Source organism: Onychostoma macrolepis, chromosome 13 (assembly GCF_012432095.1).
Source record: "Onychostoma macrolepis isolate SWU-2019 chromosome 13, ASM1243209v1, whole genome shotgun sequence".
In the NCBI taxonomy this organism is placed as follows: domain Eukaryota; kingdom Metazoa; phylum Chordata; class Actinopteri; order Cypriniformes; family Cyprinidae; genus Onychostoma; species Onychostoma macrolepis.
The window spans coordinates 21,408,834-21,423,608 of NC_081167.1; the positions used below are offsets into that span (position 1 = coordinate 21,408,834).

At 38.9% G+C, this 14,775-nt stretch overlaps 1 protein-coding gene across 4 annotated transcripts in view; it reads left to right on the top strand.

Moving 5' to 3' along the window:
- Positions 1-14,775, top strand: part of macrod2 (mono-ADP ribosylhydrolase 2) — a 544,600-nt gene that overhangs the window by 105,233 nt on the left and 424,592 nt on the right. The gene's annotated exons all lie outside the window — the stretch shown is intronic.

The following is a 14,775-nucleotide window of genomic DNA, read 5'->3' on the forward strand; positions in this document are numbered from 1 at the left end:
GCGTTATGTTCAGCCTCATTATGCTTATTAAGTATTAAAGTGGCTCCAAATGGCGAATTTGCTCCCTCATAAACCAGTGGTAGAGACTGACTGTGTGTGTGTGTGTGTGTGTGTGTGTCATTGTCTCCAAAGGGCTTTTAAAGACCTTTGTACAGTGGAGTCTGTTCCTGACCTCATCACACCCCTCAGGATGAGCGGTTGTGTTCTGCCTAAATTCTTTGCCAGCAGATACAGTTCTCCTACACTATGGCTTCTCCTACACTATTTGTTAAGGAGATAGTTTACCCCAAAATATGAGTCATTATTTGCTAAATATGTCGTTCTATGACTCTTATTTTGACTGTGGAACAAAAAAGGGGAAATATTTAGGCCACTCTTTTCCATATAATGGAAGTAAATAAGGACTGGGTCTGTCAAGCTACAAAATAACAAAAAAGCAACGTAAATGATGTGGTCCATTCTCCATGGACTTTCCAAGGGGCTTTTTTCCCCATCCAGTTGTTATTATATTGAAAAGAGTAGCCAGTAAATTCTTTAATAAAAATTGTAAAAGCATTCAGGTTTGTAATCACATTATGGTGAGTGATGACAATTTTATTTTTTTGGATGAACTATCCCATTTATGGATTGCTTTTTTCCATAAAAACAAAAACAAAAAAAACTACTACTTCATTGTGACTTTTTAAGTGCTCAAATAATTATCATAATTTTTTTAACTACTGCATGAAATTTCTCCAGCTTGCTTTACCTGCATGTTTGATGATATTTGACATATTTGTTTTTCCCATAAAGGAACTGATATTTCTCACAGAATGTGGGTCAGTCAGTGACTAAACGCTGGTGTCCTTCAGTAGAATAGATAAGATTGACCTGTTTTCACTACTGTGTGGCTTGACTGTTTACTGGACTGCAGAGGCTGTGGACTGACATGAAGGAGAGCTACCATGTCCCTTTCCTAAGAACCACCATGGTTGGTTGTTAAAACGGCCAACCTTGTCTTGTCCTGTGCCAAAAATTAATTAACACATGATTGATTAATTTATATAGTAGTAGTTATACTTTTAGTTATTTATTTTACTTTTACTTTAAATGTATTAAAAATGTATTTATATTAAAGTCTTAAGTGTCAATTTTTCGAAATTGAGATTTATACAGCATCTGAATAAATAAGCTTTCCATCAATGTATAGTTTATGTTAGGACAACATTTGGCCAAGATACAACTATTTGAAAATCTGGAATCTGAGGGTGCAAAAAAATCAAAATATTGAGAAAATCGCTTTCTTAGCAATGCATATTACTAATCAAAAATGACGTTTTGATATATTTACAGTAGTAAATTTACAAAATATCTTCATGGAATATGATCTTCACTTAATAACTAATGATTTTTGGAATAAAAGAAAAATCTATAATTTTGACCCATAGTGTATTTTTGGCTATTGCTACAAATATACCCCAGCGACTTAAGACTGGTTTTGTGATCCAGCATGAGGGTTACTTACCGCCTTTGCCAAACCATGTCTTGTTGTATAGCTTTACAAGCATCCATTGGAGGATTAAGCAGCTGAATAATGTCCCATCCACCCTGGGCTTTTACAGCAGGTCTAGGTGTCGTGCTTTTAGGGTCAGAGGTGGAGAAGCAGGGCACAGTCGTATGTGACAAGAGGTCAGTGCAGGGCATCGTGGGCAGAGGCCCGTCTGTCCCCCCGCCTCGGGACGGATCACAACTCCGGCCTCTGCATCGACCCTTCCGGCGTTTTTCTCTCCTAAATCTGACTAGGCTTTGTCTGTCATCGGCCCTTGATTGACTCTTAGACGTACAAAGGGTCCCAGTGGAGGGCCCCAAGAGGGTCCGATTACCACTATTTCAATACAGATGGGGGAGTCTTTGGTTGGGGTCATCTGTTGTTTGGGAGGATGAGCGTTCCTCATCTTTCCAAAAGATGCCATTTATTTTATCTCCTCCATCTCAATGTGTTTTGACAACAGACATGACTTTGAAGGAGCTCAGGCCCTTCTCCTCCCGCTGCCCTTCTCTCGTTTGTTGTAGTTAGGGGGTGGAGACGAGCATAGCTAAGTTTATTAAAGCACTTGATGCTGTTAAGTGCTAACAAGAGCGTTTTTAGTTCAGGCTTTATGCCTGAAGAACGCCTGACCTCTGCTTTCAGGGATGTTCACGGTACATTCTTTGCGTGACAAGCAAATAAGTCGCATTAAATTGGGCTTTCATTCTCTGACGCGTGTTTCTTATGTGGTGCTCTTCACTTGAATGGAATTTACAGCGCGAGTGTGTCAAAATCAAAGCCATACCTAAAGTCGCACTTTTCAAAGACTCGTTGAAGGGTTTGTCATTCTGATCTTTACACCTCGAGTGTATATTTCATCCCCCTGGCCTACTCTCAACAAACAATCTTGAGCTCAGCGCTGTGCTGTCCAGCTCCAGGAGATTTGTGGAGTATTTTTCTAATGTCTCCAGCGGCTCCACTTACACACATACATACATACTCATATTTACCTAGCTAGACTGTGGACATACACTCTCAGAAATAAAGGTACAAAAGCTGCCACTGGGGCGGTACCTTTTCAAAAGTTTCCTATTAAGTTAAAATATGTACACTTTAAGTACTTGTTGTTGTTGTTGTTTTTTTCTTCTTCTCCATTTTAATATATGTGTGCATCATAATCAATTTTTGCAAATTACATTTTTGTTAATTATACAGCTATAATGTATTTTTTGATAAATTCATTGTGTACAATGAATGCCAAACATTACTGATTGGTTTGTAGTAACTATCACATGTCATTTTTGCAATCTAAGTTAGCGAGCTAAATAACATTGTCTTTGTGACAAATCTGCAGAATTTGCTACTGCAGTGTAAAATCCATCAAAACCAAATGTTTGAAATTACAAGGCATAAAAATGGATGTACAATATGAGATTTTCAGTGTCAGTGCTACACTGGCCTGATATTTATTTTTGAAGCACATGGAGATCATTATTTTAGAACTTTTGGGGGTATTTTTAAAAACAAATTTGGCAAAGTATGGCTTTGTAAACACGCATACACACACTGTTTAGAATACATAGTTGCAGGGCTTTCTAAATGTTGAACCCATGCCCAGTTAAAGGCAACTTGGAAAAGCTTTTGCCAAATATCTGCTTTGTCTTATTTTTGCTATATCCTTCTGGTTCATTTCCATAATCATTCACCATGGGCAATTAGCAGCGATCTCTGTGCTGCTGACTTCTCATCCTCTCTGCCACTTCCACAGAGACCTCCGCAATATGGCAGAATGTGGGTTGCAGGATGGGGTCCAGCTCCATGTACAAGTGTTCATGCTCATGGCAGCAGGATAGAGTGGAGATGAATTATTTCCTGCTCTTTCTTGTACTGTATGAGCAGTCCAACAGCCCCATTCTTAGATAGGACAGTGCCTTACATGACAAGTCAATATTGTCTTCTCCGAGCCCCTATTTAATGCAGATCCCAGATGTTTAGCATTAACTTCCTTGGTCTCAGGAGACTAGGATCTCCTAAGCAGCAACAACAGTCTCACCAAGCTGACTTCCTGCTGTTCAAGCCTGAAACCAAAGGTCTGAGTCAGCGGTCAGCACTCTTGTGTATTTGTGAGGAATGAGCAAATCCTCACAAATAGCCCTCTGGGTTGTCTTCTCCATTTTCCCCTTTGTCTCTGTTGCTTGTTTTCCTAAGGACCTTCTTGTGTTGGCCACAGGGATGGGGGGTGGGTTTGGGTTGACTTGTCGACTGTGTGCAAACCTTTGGACCCCCCAGTGGTAAATGAGCTTCCAAACAATGGCCTCTGATCAGATTAGATAGCCCACCCTTTAAACCCCCCCCCCCCCCCCCCACCCCAGCCCAAACTACTCCGTTAGGCCTATCAGTATTGCTAGAGATAAAAGATGCCATCAGCACACAATGAATCCACAGTCTCGCCACTCCAGTGCTCTAATGTAGCTCACTCAAGCACCTCGCTCTCTTCCTCTCCAACGGTTTACTGTTTCAGCCCTAAATCTGTAATTAGCCAAATAACAATCTTCTCACTCTTTCAAATATAGAAGCCTCCCCGTCTTCACAGTAGGAATTTAACTGTGCAACTGAAAGTCTCTGGAGGACTTTCTCTTTTGTTTGAAATGCACTCGTTTTCAAAAAGTTTTCAATAGTTAATTGGATGTTGCTTATTTCTACACTTTAAAGTATATTATTTTAAATACTATTTAAAAGTATACATTTCAATTTTAAGGACATAGTATTACACTATGCTGTATTTGATTATAGATTTAAAGTATTGTAATGTTATATTACACATTTAATATTCAAAATTAATTGAATTTAAAATGAATTTTTTACACACACACACACACACACACACACACACACACACATATATATATATATATACAGACACACACAATATTTTGTGACGGTTGGTCTTTATTCTTTATCAAAGGAAGCTCGCCAGTGGTTTTTGTTAGTTTCGCTCCTCAGAGAGGAAGCAATGCTTAATGACATTAAAGGTTCGCTGACACAAACACACACATGGAAATTGTAGATAAGCTTGATAAAGGAGCATTCTACAGACCTGTTTACTCCCGCTGGTTTTGGCTAGATTTCAGGAAGTCCAGAGATTGGGTACAAAGAGAGTTACAGAATGATTAAAGCTGTTGGTATGAAGTTTATTATTTAGTATACTAGGTGCTAAACAACAGTTCATGCCTTTGTTCATTTGCTGCCTTCATGAATTTTTATGAAGCAAGAAGAATGCAAATAGGCTTCGCTTGAATCAATTTTTAATCAGTGTTGGTCTTTATTTCTGCTAAATCCTCCAAATTTTATTTTTCTCTACCACCCAATTTTTTCATCTTGAGATATGACAGAAACCGCCATTTACAGCTGCTCATAAAACTTGCTGCTATTACGAGTAACATATACTAAGATCTTTATAGCACTTTAAAGAATCACATCTGCTGTGAATCAGTGTGCCGGAGAAAGACAAGAATGCGCCCATTGTGTTTTCATGTTCTCCAAACGAAGCTCAAACAATGCTCCGTGAGCTATGTGATTTTACGACGTTTCACTTCGCGTTGACTTATGTTGTATCTACAGGAGGGCTACATGTTTGCAAGGAGTTCCATTCGCTTTTCTTCTTTTTAAATAATTTAGCAGTGTTTGTAATGTGGAGGAAAATCATTATTGGTAATGAACCTTGAACGACTGAATACTAAGTGGCTTCTGCAGAACCTTAGAAATTTTAACTCTTGAGCTTCAAGAGCAGTGAATTTAGGTCATCAGGCCATTGTACTGTTTACATAAAGTTGTTAATTTGCATGAAGTTAAACCCTTCTTTGTCGATTCACTAGACACGGCCAACACAAGTCAGCAGAAATTGCAACCACACAAAAAACGAATGACTTCCGATCATTTCGTCACTGTAAATCACTGACTGCAAACGACCATCACTTGTTGTTCTGCTACTTGTGAAAAGGAAGTAGGACATTACAGACTAGTGTCTCGCTCTTCTAACTCAAGTGTGTAAGACCTTGGCTTTGAACCTTGCCATAATGAAACTTGAGTCCTTCTGTCAGATCTGGAGGTGTTTTTCTTAACACCTCAGAAGCATCTGCGTGCCCCAGCGTTCTCGATGTATCAGATGTACCCCATGTCTTTGTGAAGAACGGCTCAAGAGCAGACAGGAATGGAATGATGACAGGTAAATGAAGGGAACGGTTTGTGTAGACTTCTTTCTTGAGCCCCCCCCCCTCCATTAGCAACCGTTGTTCCCAAAGTGAACTGGCAATTTGTCGCTGCCGTTTGGGACGATGAAAGCTGAGGATTAAAGAAACTGGAGAAGGTTCCTTTCCAATGCTCTTTGTTCTTGAGTGAGGCGTGATTATTTGTGCCGTTTCCCATCGCTCTGAGACCATATGTGGCTGTCTGACCTATGCGTTTGTGTTGAATTTTGGCTTTTGAGATTTTTTTTTTTTTTTTTTTTTTTGAAAAAGAAATTAAAAGTGACAGTAAAGACCGTTATAATGTTACAAAAGATTTATATTTCAAATAAATGTTGTTCTTTTCATCAGATAATTCTAAAAAAAATAGTATCAGAAAAAATAGAAATAGAAAAATATAAGTATTAGTAACTGTTTTCAAAATTGGCATTTAATATATAAAAAAAGATTTTCAATTGTAGTAATATTTTATTTGTATTGCAATATTACTGTTTTTACTGTATTTTTGATTGAATAAATGCAGCCTTGGTGAGCAGAAGAGCCTTTTAAAAACATTACGAAAATCAGCTGACTCCAGTCTTTTTGAACATTAATATGCATGTGTATGTATGTATGTATGTATGTATGTATGTATGTATGTGTGTATGTGTGTATATACATATATGCATACAATGTAAAAAGTGAAAGTTGACTTAACTTAAAAAAATTGAGGAAACCCGTTGCCTTAAAATTAAGTACATGATAATTTAAAAAAAAAAGTTAACTTGACAATTCACTAAACTTTTCTTTTTTTTTTTAATTATCATTTACTTAAAAATTTTAAGTCAACTTATCACTTTTTACAGTGTACATATACGTGTGTGTGTGTCTGTATGTATGTCTGTATGTATGTCTGTATATATGTATGTATATATAATATAATATAATATAATATAATATAATATAATATAATATAATATTTGTTTTGTAATTCTGTTTTTTAAGTCTTAGATATCCTGTCACCCACACTCTCAGAAATAAAGGTACAAAAGCTGTCACTGGGGCGGTACCTTTTCAAAAGGTACACTTTTGTATCTATTAGGTTCAAATATGTACACTTTAAGTTAGGGCTGGGCGATAAATCGATTTTATCGATTAACTTGAATGTGTAGTTTACGTCGATTTGTTTGAATGAAAATCGGTTTTCTCTTTAACATCCACTGACGCTCCCCTCTGGGCTCCCGTAGTCCTGAATGGGCTCAGCCTTCCCCCCGCGCGTTTGCCATATTAGAGTTTAGGTAGGGTTTCGTGATCCCCCCCGCAATCCGCCGCATCCCAACGTGTTCGCAAATGCGGAATGCGGATCCCTTAAAGCAGTGTTACTCATTGTGCGGCTCACGAGACTCATGCGGCTCGCCAAGCTTTAATTTGTGACTCGCATGGCAGTAAATAATACGATGATATGAGCAAAACAGAGATTTCATAAAAACATTAAAAAAACAAGCAGGGCTATAACATAACCCATAAAAAAACTCACACCGTGTCTACACCGGTCGTGAGTGTCACGGTGCGATCAGGGCTTTATGATTTCCGCGATACGGAAAACGCAGACGGAATCGCGGAATCTAGTTATAAAAACAGAATTTACTGTATAACGCGGAATGTCATTGAATTTGTCAAAGTTTGGATGAATAAATCAAAAGTAGGTCATTACACTTAAATCAAATCGCGATATGAACTAGTATCTGTAAATGTTAAGCTGCAAAAATACCATTTAAATATGAATCCTGGGTGTCTCGTTATGAATGAATGCACAGACGCGCAGTTTCGTTTACTACACATACTGAAGCGTTTCAGCATCTGCCGTCTCGCCAAATGAGGACATAAATACATAAACAACAGTCAGTGTCTGCTCTATTACAAATATATATTTTTGTTAAATACCCAAAACAGCGGGATTACAAGATGGAAATATAGACTAGAAAGATATTTAAACTTGCTCTGCCATTACATCTATGACATTGACTCACTGCGGAGAATAAATACAAGATGGGAGGAAAATGTATATTTCTTTCCCTGACAGTTTCATCATTGGGTGATCATCATACTGTATATAAAATTGCGGGATTCAGGGAACCGCTATTATGCATTGCAACTGCTTTTGAATGCACGATTGCTTTTTAGTTTCACTTTCACTTGCGAGATTGGCCACACATTTTACAAGATTAGATGTTTGTCATCGTCCTGAGTCATCTCTCCTTACTCTGTTTATGCTGTACAGTTTATGTACTGTAATGTAACTGTAACAGGCAACCGTTAGCAATTGTTATTCGTTTTCCGTGCCTTTCTGAATACGGATTCAGGCTTCGGGCGCACCCCCTAACCCCCACGATGTCATCGTCCATCGTTTATCAGAACTACCTCCTATCTACTGAATAGCAAGATGTTAAACTTGTGTTTAAAGAAAACTTATCAAAAAGGGTCACATAATTTTATGTTTTTTGTTACATTTTATGTGATATGTTATGTTACATTTTCACTGTTTACAATGGCAGGGCCTGCCATCTTGTCTCTTTGGCTTGTTGTTTCTGATTGCACTTTAACCCCAAGGGAGAAATCCAGATCAAATCCCAGAAGGGAAAATCAAAACAAAATAAAGTTAAAACTTGTTTTGAACAATTTCTTTGTCATCTGCAGATTGATTTTAAGTAGGGGGGGGGGAAATCGATTTAAATCGTAAATCGGATTTTTTGTGAAAAAACTGGGATTTTTTTTTTTTAAGCCATATCGCCCAGCCCTACTTTAAGTACTAATATGTACCTTTAAGGTACCAAAATGGACCCTTTAGGTACAAACATGTACCTTTTGAAAAGGTACCGCCCCAGTGACAGCTTTTGTACCTTTTATTTCTGAGAGTGCATATCAGTCATGTTTTGCATTCTCTAGTCTAAAACTGTCTCAGAATTGCCCACATAATATAGTTTTTCTTTTTACTTACCACTTAACGGATTTTCAGACTTGAACAAGATACTATTTTTTTTACCATTAGCTTGCTCTGTAAAGCAGAAACTCCCGCTAGCTTCGCCTTCAAATTGAAGGTCAGTCTAATAATGCGAGGATGACATTTCAGCCGCTCTCCTACAGTATGTGAATTACTATCCTGCTGAGATCAGCTGTGATGAAGGAAGTGAAATCACTCGTCTTTGTGCGAGGATGTCGGTCTGTGTGTGTGTGTGTGTGTGTGAATGAGTGACAATGTGTGGCGCCCACCAGTCTTTGCGGGAACAATGTCTGATTCTGTCAGTCTGTTGTTTTTACATATTCCTCACGCTGTTTTACATGTCTTAGCCTTGACTAAAAAGGACCCATTTGCATCAGACCCACAGCGCTGAGTCTGTGCTGCAGAAACCTGGTCAGTGAGAGATGGATGAGCAGGCATGCGGAGCCCCTTTGAGGTGAAGAGGAAAGACGGATGGTGGTGGTGCTGGTGTTGATGGGAGGAGAGGACGATGGAGGCGCCTCTGCGGTGTTGATGTATTCTCCTCTAGGGCTCTGATCGTTTCCTTTCTGCTGCTGACTCAGTTCTGTCTGGGCCCCCACCGTCCCCTATGGCCACAACCTGGTCCGTGTGTGTGTGTGTGTGTTAGGCTGCTCCTGTAGAACCAAGACATGCACATAGTCATTTAACAAAATAAAACCGCAGAAGTAGGTGCCAATGTGCTATATTGTACAGTTTTATCATGGTGCTTGCTTAAAAATAATGGCTGGTGTATAGAGAAGTGTTTTCTCTATTATGTGCACCAGAACGGAATAAAAAGTGTTAAATCTGTCAACCGCTGTACTTTTTAGCTGTAGTACCAGCAAGCAATAGTGTTTCCATCTCCTTTTATTGTTAAAACTTATACTGTTGTCCAAAAATCTGAAACCACTTGTGAAAAAGTTATTATATTACAGTATATTTTATATAATATAATATTATTACTAACACACACACACTTACATTTATTACATTAAAATTAGCATGTGTTTTTTTTTTTTTTTTTTTTTTTTTTTAGCTTTAATGGAGGCAGAAATATTTGACCATATGTAAAAAGATAAAACATTTTTGATTAGTGGCCTGGAAATAATGCAGAAACTTGATTATGATGATGATTATTATTATTATTGTTAATTACATTTTTTTTCCCCTCTACACCCCCCCCCCAATTAAAATATTTATTTCCAGGTTTAAATCATATTATAACTCCCAAATTTTCAGTGCAGTCTCTTATGTTTGTACTCACTGTAATCGAATGTATGTGTGGAAAGAGCCATACAAATACACTTCTCGCCAGTTTGTCTTAGGACATTGCAACCTCTAGTTGCCTTTACAATGCTTAAGATGGCTGATTGCAAATTTTCAGCTTGGCACGTTACAGTGGGCCATTTGCAAGCTAATGTCTGGCAGCTGGCTTTGTGTGTGTGTGGGTAAAGGTGTGTGTTTGTGCCGTGGCCAGCGAAAGCTTCGCACAGCTTTTCTCAGCTGTATAAAGGTCATCTCTCCAATGCAAAAATGTCAGCTTTCTCTTTTTGGAAGCTTTTAGCAACTAAATTGCATTGTGTGGTATAACCTCGCAGTGCCGAAAACAATCGCATGTTAACGCTTTTCTCACATCCTGCCACCTCTTATGACCCACAGCTGAGTTAAATGAGAATTTTCTCATTTTTGAACAAGTCAACAGAGTGATATGTTCATCAGACGTGAGGAACTTGCAAAGACCTCAATGTTTCAATTAGTGGTTCTTCCTTAGGCAAACATCACTATTACTATTGCTAATTTAGGGTGAGTGATTTAAATGTTGTTCCGCACCATTTGAGCTACAGATGTAAATGATACCTTAAGTCCTATCTAGGGATCAGAACAGAGCGCAACCTGTAAAATTCCGGAGGTAAAAATGTTATTAATTTTCTTCATAGAGAAACTGATTTTAGCAATTCTGTTTAATCCTTTGAAGACAGATATAAAATGAGCTCTTTATTAATTGATGGTATATTTTTCTGTTGAAGCCATCAGTTAAGTGTAATTTTAGCTTAAAAATGTTTACAGCCAAATTCCAGGTAAAGAATAACGCTTCCAATGAATTCTGAAGAGATAGATCTACCTTTCATAGATTGGCAAACAAATCTGGACGAAAGATGTCTTCAGCGACCACCCACTCCCTTGAAGCGCTGGGAATGATGTAAGCAAGCGTTTGCTTGTGTAATCTACCTTTTAAAAAATTGAGTAAGCTTTACTATAAAAACTGTAATATTGTGACATTGCAATTTAAACTATTTTCTATTTTTAAATGTAATTTATGTCAGCAAAGATTTGGTGCTCAAGATACATTTCTTATCGTTGTTGAAAATGATCTTTTCAGGATTATTTGATTTGATAGAAAGTTCAAAAGAACAGTATTTATTTGCAATAGAACTATTTTGAAACATTATAACTATCTTTACTGTAACTTTTGATCAATAATAGGTCATTCCTTTTTTTTTTTTTTTTCTTTCCTGATTTAAGAATACTATTTTTCTTCAATTCAAACTTTGCAATGTTGTGATTTTTATATCAGAGTTGGTTGGTTTGGTCGTTTTGGTTTACAGCTTAGAACTTCTTTTGAGTCCATATGGGGAAAATGAATGGGAAAAATACTAGAAGGAAGGCTGCTGGGCTTAGAACTATATATCAACTACTTAGCAATGTTCTATCACCTTAGCAACCATATACCAGTGTGATATCAACCCCATAGATCATAACACTGGTCACTTTAATGTTTAGTACATTTTAGATTTTCATCTGAATGAAGGGTAGAGCAAGCAAACATTTGCTAAATTCACTTTGTCCTGTAATTCTTTATTTCAACCACATTGTTGTGAAGTATTTGTGGTATTTGAAGTATCCTTTTAGTGCAGTGAACAGCAGTGGAACACGATTCAGTTTTACAGTCCCGGGTCTCCATTCTTGACTTGTGTAAAGAAGCGCACAGGAACAGAAAAAGTGGAGGGGATTCCACTTAACCTCTGCAGGATTAGTCCTCATGCCTGCTTTAGCAAGGCTAAGAGGGAAATGTCTCAACACACCCAGTCCATATGGGCTACCCTCAGCCTACTGAGATCAACTTAAGCCCGACTTTAGACATCAAGCTGGTCTCAACTTGTCAAAAATGGTTGATATGCCTCCAACGGAGAGTGATTCCCTGCTAAACCTGCTGTTACCATTCAAGTCAGGATTTAAGAATTAGCCTCAGATTGAATGTGCGTGCGTGTTTTTGTACGCCTGCCATTCCCCACCGTAGCATTTGACCCCTGGAGGCATGCGGGTCGAACTGCGGAGACGCAGTCGTCTCCGCAGTGTTGACTCAAGACGGTCGTTGACATTCCCCCACCGTGTTTGGCTTGGCTTTCGTCAGTTCTCTTTTCAAACATATGCCAGCAACTGCTAAAACACACACTCGCGCAGGACGCCAACAGGTGAGGCCCCATTAAGCCAGTCAAGACAGTTGGAAGAGACTTTGCGCGTGTGTACACATACTCTCCAAGCCCCTCGGCTCATAATGCTGTCATTCACATTTAGAGTGCGCGCATGCCGTACTCCATAACAATGTTTAGTCTTGGCCGTCTGATCTCTTTCCCCGTGCGCCGTTTCTCCCTGCTGTTGTGGATAGATGTGGCTCGTTGTTTGTAGTTAATGTTTATTTCAGGTGTTGTGACACTGATGTGACAGCAGAATGGGGTTTATGGATTCGCAGAGCCCAAGGAGGGGGCAACCAGAACAGCTGCGCTTGTGTATTCATTCATATCTATCTCATCATCGCCCTCCCAATCACAACCCTCTGAACCATTAATCAGACCCCAGTCAAGCCGCCACGAGCGGAGTGTCTCTCCCTCTCACTTTTTCTCTCTTTTAACAATGTGGACGTCTGCCCAGAGACGCCATGTTGTGAAATTTCACGCCTATAGTGTCACTCTCGAGAAAAGAGGGTGGCGGAGGAGCGGTATACGAGAAAACAAAAGTGACGTGTCATTGTAGGCGAGAATTTAATCAGCTAAAACACTGCTGAAGCTCAGAAGACTGATTTTTTTTTTTTTTTTTTTTTTTGTGTGGAGGAGACCAGGTGCATGTACACCTGCAAAAGTGTGTGTGTGCTCCCACCTCTCTTAATTGGAGTGCGCTATCCTCGCTAATGAATATTCTCTCCCCACCTCGATGTGGGTGGGAGAAGAGAGGCTCGTCTGGGAATTAGCACAATCCCGGTGTGCCCCCCAGAGAGTTGGAGCCGCTTTCAGTCCTTCAAGCGCTCACTCGAGCCTTCTTGACCACATTATCGCAAAAGAGCCTGCTAGCAATTTCCCAGAGCCGTTTGAGATTGTGTCGGAGTCGCGTGTGAAAGCGCTAACGTTTGTTCTCGGGGAGTTTGAAATGCGCTTTCTTGTGAGCTGTCATAATAAAGCGCTGCAGTACAGTATGTAAGGAAGGTTTTGTGATGAGGCCAAGGGGAATTCTGGGGGAGAAATTCCTCACTTTCCCTCATATGGTGACAAACCACATGAAAGCCTCATGAAAAATTCTCTCCTGTTCTTTGACTTCCTGTCTTTAGGGTATGGCGTGGGGATTTTGTGTCGAGTGGGATGGAGTTTGTGATGTGCGCATGAACTAGTCGCTACAGGAGCGATCACATCAACACAGCAGTAATGGGGCTTAAAGAAAAGTGCACAAATGTGCAGGGTGGTCCACCTAATCCTTACCTCCTCACTGTCTTTTACCTGACCCTGAGATGCCCTGTCAGAACATGTCAGTTATGCTGGTGTGTGTGTGTGTGTTTATGTGACCATGTACACACTGCAAAGTTTTGGAAGTGACAACTGCTTTTAGGTGTAGGAGTGAATTCATTACCATTACATTATTTTTGTGTATGCATTTATGTATGTATCAAGGTTGTGCACAGTTCAGAATTAGTTAGAGAATGCTTTTTCAGTTTCTGAATTTGAATTGAATTCAAAGGAGCAGACAGGATACAGCAATACTAATTTGATGAAAGTATAATTAAAATGAATTGTAATGGAACACCGTTCAAAAGGTTGAGGCCAACAAGGTTGTTTATGAAATTGATCAAAAGTGATAGTAAAGACATTCATAATGTCTTATATAACAAAATATAACTTCAAAATTTCAAATATATGCTATTCTTTTGAACTTTCGAGTCGTCAATGAATTAATGCATCCTTAGTGAGCATGAAGCTTTCTTCAGAACCATTAAAAAGCACTAACCTCAACTACAGTAATAATGCTGTAAGTGTAATTTTTAGCTGGAAAAGGAAAACTTTAAATGATGAACACACTTTGAACAGGGTTTTGGACCAATACGATTTAGTTGTGAGTGGAGCTACTTTGTGTGTATGCGTGTTTGATTGTGACAGAAACAAGTTTCCATAATATGTTCAGTTAGAAGACCTTGACCACACACACACACTGTCTGACGCAATGGTGAGAAATATAAAGTTGAAATTACAATATAAAGTGAAAAACTGAGATATAAAATCAAATTGAACTTGTATACTTACTTTTCTAACACTGTTTACTGTTTTTGGTTCCTTAAAATATGTACCCTCTTTCCAACAAAATCCCCTTCGCTAATGTGCAGATCACAGTTCTGGCTTCATTGCACCTGAACTGTCGTTGCTGCTCTCACTCTTGACACATCCTGTCTGCGAGTTGAACCTTTAGCCTCTCTGTTTAGTAAATGTCGTTGTCCCTTTATTCACCCAAGGTTTCCCTGGAGAACTTTAGTGTGAACCCAAAGTAGAGAAAAAGTTTGAGCTTGTGTGTCCTGTGTGTGTCGCAGTCATAGGAGAGATCAAAGCGTCACGGTTTACAGTGCTGTCATGGTGCCAAACACATTTTCATGTGCGGCTCCCCAGTGTGCTCCGTGTTTAACAAACAAAAGTTCAGACTGTTCACTAATAAGTCTGATATGTGAAGATAACATTTGAAAGTTTGGCTCTCGGTGAGCATTGTGCTATAAT